Source organism: Haliaeetus albicilla, chromosome 7 (assembly GCF_947461875.1).
Source record: "Haliaeetus albicilla chromosome 7, bHalAlb1.1, whole genome shotgun sequence".
NCBI lineage: Eukaryota > Metazoa > Chordata > Aves > Accipitriformes > Accipitridae > Haliaeetus > Haliaeetus albicilla.
The window spans coordinates 40,097,598-40,103,071 of NC_091489.1; positions in this window are offsets into that span (position 1 = coordinate 40,097,598).

The following is a 5,474-nucleotide window of genomic DNA, read 5'->3' on the forward strand; positions in this document are numbered from 1 at the left end:
CCGACCCCGCCAGCCCGCCCGCCCCGAGGCGATCGCAGACGCTCCCCACGAAGGCGGCGCCGACCCCGCCAGCCCGCCCGCCCCGAGGCGATCGCAGACGCTCCCCACGAAGGCGGCGCCGACCCCGCCAGCCCGCCCGCCCCCAGGCGATCGCAGACTCTCCCCACGAAGGCGATGGCCGACGCCCGCCCCGAGACGATCGCGGACCCGCCCCTTCCCCAGGCGGGTGCCGCTCCCTTTCCCCTCAGGCGCTCCCTCTCTCCCTCACACAGGCGCGCGACGCCTGTTCCCGCCCGCTCGCGCCCCTGTCCCCGCCCCCGCGAGGCGCCCGCGCGACGCCTGTTCCCGCCCGCTCGCGCCCCTGCCCCCGCCCCCGCCCTCGCGAGGCGCCGGGGCGACGCCTGTTCCCGCCCGCTCGCGCCCCCGCCCCCGCGAGGCATCCCCCCCGGGGAGGGGGCACGCGCCCCGCGCCCGCCGCAGCCCCCGAGCCTCGTTGCCCGCCCCGCAGCGGGGACTATCTGCGCGGTGCCGCGCTGCGGCGGAGCTGCGGGGGCTCCCGCCGGAGTCGGACCCGCTCCCCGGGCGGCGTGCGGGCGCCTTGCGGGGGCGGGGGCGGGCGGGAACAGGCGTCTCGCGGACGCCTCGCGGGGGCGGGGGCGCGAGCGGGCGGGAACAGGCGTCGCCCCGGTGCCTCGCGAGGGCGGGGGCGCGAGCGGGCGGGAACAGGCGTCGCCCCGGCGCCTCGCGAGGGCGGGGGCGGGGGCAGGGGCGCGAGCGGGCGGGAACAGGCGTCGCGCGCCTGTGTGAGGGAGAGAGGGAGCGCCTGAGGGGAAAGGGAGCGGCACCCGCCTGGGGAAGGGGCGGGTCCGCGATCGTCTCGGGGCGGGCGTCGGCCATCGCCTTCGTGGGGAGAGTCTGCGATCGCCTGGGGGCGGGCGGGCTGGCGGGGTCGGCGCCGCCTTCGTGGGGAGCGTCTGCGATCGCCTCGGGGCGGGCGGGCTGGCGGGGTCGGCGCCGCCTTCGTGGGGAGCGTCTGCGATCGCCTCGGGGCGGGCGGGCTGGCGGGGTCGGCGCCGCCTTCGTGGGGAGCGTCTGCGATCGCCTCGGGGCGGGCGGGCGTCGGTCACCGCCTTCAGGGGGTCTGGGAGCGCCGTCTCGGGGAGGCGCGGTCAGCCATCGCCACAGGAGGTGCGGAGGTCCAGCGCGCGCCGAGAGCGGTAGAGGAGCGGAGCCCGGAGCAGCAGAGGGCACTTGGCACTCGTCCTTGCAGGGAGCACCGGAGCACCGATTCGGTGAGAAAAGCCGATCTTGCGAGGCTTTTTCCGGTGGGGGTAGGGGAGGGGGGCTTAGGTATAGGGGGTAGGTGTGGGAGGATGGGCGGGCTTCGGGTGGTGCTGTGGAGAGCTTCCTGCGGGGCCGGCGTCCCTCGGTCCTGACGGCGTCCTCCTGCCTATGCAGCAGCTGGTGGTGGAGCAGACAGAGGAGGCATCCGTCGTGTGGCACTGCGAGGCAAGAGCGAGCGAGAAGAGGAGCGGAAGAAGCCCGGGAGACTGAAGTGGGGGAAAGAGAAGGGCACTCTGGGCAAAGGGACCTCCCTGTCACCGGGGCTGTGGTCACACAAGGGCGTTGCCAGCACCTGTGGTGCCCTGGCTGGCTTTGTGCTGGAGGATGACCTCCCTGTAACCAGGGCTTGGGTCTTTGCTTTTGTTGGCCTTTTGCCGTGTTGCCCCATGGTTAGGCTGCCCGGAGAGAGTGGCAACCCTGGAAGAAGGGTGAGAGCCACTGTCTCTGCACCTGGGGGGGAAGTAGAGCTCCTGAAGACGTGTTGTTGTGCTGCAGCCAGGATGGCCAGCCCATAACTCTGGCACAGGTCAGAGCCTCAGGCTCCACGGGGCTTTTGAGCATGCCAAGCTGAGGGGGACTGCCCTGTAAGCAGGGCTGTGCACATCCCCTGCGCTCAATGGGAGGTGCTGGGAGGGACCCCCTGTAAGCAGGCAGGTGTCCCTGGCCCCAGCCTTTCAGAGGTGTGGGGCTGAGATGAGTGGGGCTGGGCATGCCCTGCCCTAGCTCTCTTTCCCTCTGCTCTGAACCCTGGGAGCAGCTTGGGAGAAAGAGAACCACGGGGGAAGGTGGGAGGCTGGGGGGAAGGGGCCCCCTCTGGGGATTGGGGATGTGCCTGCCTGGCACTGGGAAGCCTTTTTATTTCCTTGAGCTGGGCCGCTGCCCTGGAAGCAGGGCTGGGGCCTCTGCTCTTTTGCCTCCCTCCGGGCCACTGGGCACCATGGCGGTGAGAAGGGTGGGTGAGCCCGGGGGGGTAGAGGGTAGGAGGGGGGAAGGATGGCTGGGGGTCGGGGAGTGCTGTGGGGACCTCCCTCCGGGGGCTGGCGTCCCGCTCTCCTCCAGGTGGAGGAGCTGGCGCTTGCCTGTGCCCTCCTTCCTTGGCAGCAGCTCCTGGGCAAGAAAGACAAGGCATTGTGTGGAACTGCGAGGCAAGAGCGAGTGAGAGGAGGAGGGGTGGGCTGAAGAGGGGGAAAGAGAAAGGTGCTCTGGGCAAAGGGACCTCCCTGTCACCGGGGCTGTGGTCACACAAAAACATTGCCAGCGCCTTTGGTGCCCTGGCTGGCTTTGCACTGGACGACCTCCCTGTAACCAGGGCTCAGGTCGTTGGCCTTTTGCCATGTTGCCCCATGGTTAGGCTGCCCGGAGAGAGTGGCAACCCTGTAAGGAGGGTGAGAGCCACCGTCTCCGCACCCGAGGGGGAAATGGAGCTCTCTGGACCCCAAGCCCGCCCTGTAAGCAGGGGAGGGCTTTTTCCGTGCGCCCCGCTCCTCTGGCCCCAGCAGCTTCCTGCCTGCTGGCAGCCTGGCCAGCGTGATCCCCCTGGAGTTGGGGCGTGTCATGGCATTTGCCCTTTGGCCACCCGTGAAGCCCCTTGGCATGTTGAGGCTCCTCTGGCCTCCATGCAGCCCAGGGGGCAGGTCTGAGGCTCTCCTCTCCTGCTCGGGGGTAGGGATGGCTCCCCAGAGCTTGACTGCACAGAGCTCGCTCTCTCTTCTGGGAAGTTCTCTTTGTGTGTCCTTGTCTTTGTCGGTGTGAGTGAGCGAGTGAGCTTGTCCTTTAGGCCCCCGTTAACATCGCTGCAGCTTAGCTTAGCTTAGCTTAGTTTAGCTTAACTTAGTTTAAACTTCCCAGGAGGGAAAGAAGAGCTCTGTGCAGCAGTGGGGGGTCCCCTCTGAGCCCATGAGTGGAGGGAGAGTCCGGGCTTGCCCCTTCTTTCTAAGGCGAAGCCGCCTTGTCGTAGCATGGGCAGCGCGACCTGCCTGTAGTCTGGGCCTGGGTCTCTGCCTGCCTGGCTGCCTGTCCTGCTGGTGACCTGCCAGCGTGACAGCCCTGTACTCGGGGCGTGTGTCACGAGCCGTGGAGCCCTCTGTCCCCAGGAGCAGCCTGCCCTCCCTGTAAGCAGGGCTGGGGAGGCTGCCCTAGCCAGGTACCAGGAGCAAGCCCTCCCTCGCCCTTTAGAGGGTGCAGGTTGAGGAAGCGCTGTGCCGGAGGGCGCAGTCCTGCCTTTGGCGCTGCTTTTGGCTGGGGCGACCTCCCCACAGTTGGGGTCGAGGTCGCTCCCTGGGCTCCTGAAGACGTGGTGTTGTGCTGCAGCCAAGACGGCCAGCCCTTAAGTGGGGCGCAGGTCGGAGCCTCGGGCTCCGTGGGGCTTGTTGGGAGTGTGTGCCAAGCCACGGGGGACTGCCCTGTAAGTAGGGCTGTGCGTGCCGCCTGCGCTCGGTGGGAGGTGCTTGGAGGGACCCCCTGTAATCAGGTGGGTGTCCCTGGCCCCGGCCTTTCAGAGGCAAAGATTTTTAAGTTGTGAGTTCTTACCACAGAATTGGAATGGCCTCTAAAAATCTAGGGAATAGCACTGAGCCAAGTACCTCCCCCAGACCCATAAAAACCATCCCAGAAGCGTCAAAATGCTCTTGTGTGACCACAGCCCCGGTGACAGGGAGGTCCCTTTGCCCAGAGTGCCTTTCCCCCTTTCTTCAGCCTGCCCCTCCTCCTCTGCTCTTGCCTCGTGGTTCCACGCACGATGGATGCCTCTTCTTTCTTTCTTTCTTTTCCGGGAGCTGCTGCCAAGGAAGGAGGGCGCAGTTAAGCACCAGCTCCTCTGCCCGGAGGAGAGAGGGACGCTGGCCCTCAGAGGGACCTCCCCACAGTGTTCCCCGGTCCCTGGCCATCCTTCCTCCCTTCTACCCCCTACCCCCCCAGGCTCAGCCGCCTTAGACCCACTTTTCTCACTGTGTGGTGCCCAGCAGCCTGGACATTTAAAGAGCAGAGGCCCCAGCCCTGCTTCCGGGGCAGTGGCCCAGCTCAGGGCAATAAAAGGGCTTCCCAGTACCAGGGCTGCCTGGGCAGGACATGGGCCCTGCTTGCCCAGAACAGGCCCCTTGCCCCCAGCCTCCTGCCTTCCCCCGTGGTTGTCTTTCTCCCAAGCTGCTCCTGGGGCTGAGAGCAGAGAGCAAGGGGACCAGGGCACGGCAGGGCAAGGCAGCAGATTTAGGGTAGCAAGCACCACTTGCAGGCCCCAAACACCAGTCACCCTCCAACCAGCTGCTCTGCATTCAAGTGGCAGCTTGTCCCAAGTGACGAGGAACCCACCTCTGGAAGTTCTTCTGCCCAAGCCCCCAAAACCTCCCAGGAAAAGCCCTTGCAACAGTCACCAGCCACTGCTGCCGATTCACTTGCCTTCAGGGCAGAAAGTGCCCAGCACTCTTGGATAGTGCTCAGCTGGCAGCCTGTGTGGGGTGACCGCCCCGTTAGCGGGGTGCGAGTCAGGGTGCCCCTGAATCGGAGAGAAGGAGCCTCTGTGGGCCTTTGGGACCAGGGCTGCCCTGTAAGTGAGGGCCCGGCCAGTGCCCTGGAGTCCCAGGCGCTTTGCAGTTCAGGCAGCGGCTCGAGCCCCCTGTAAGCAGGGGTGCAGCCTCTTTGGCCGCTGCCTTGCATGCCCAGCTGGATTTGCCCAGGGTGCCTGCCTCCGAGCCCAGCTCCAGCACCGGCGTGAACTCTGCTGTGCGTCGCTTTGGTGAGACAAGGTGAAGTAGGAGGGTTTTGCGGAGGTGGGGCCTCTGCGGGCAGGTGGGTGGTGGCCGGGTGGTGCCTTGGGGAGCTCCCTCGCGGGGTGTAGGGATCCCCGTTTCCTTCAGGTGGAGGAGTTGGCGCTTTTCAGGCCTAACCATGTCCTCCTTCCTTGGCAGCAGCTGGCAGAGAAAGAAGAGGTGTCTTGTGGAACAGCGAGGCAAGAGTGAGCAAGAGGAGGAGCAGCATCGGGATGAAGAAGGGGCAAGCGAAAGGCACGCCTGGGAAGGCGATCTCCCTGTCTTTGGGGCTGCGAAGCCTAAAGCATCCCTGGCCCTTTGGGGAGGTTGTCTGTGCTTCTGGAGCAGGTACTTGGCTCACTGCAGTTCTCAAGATTTTTAGAAGCT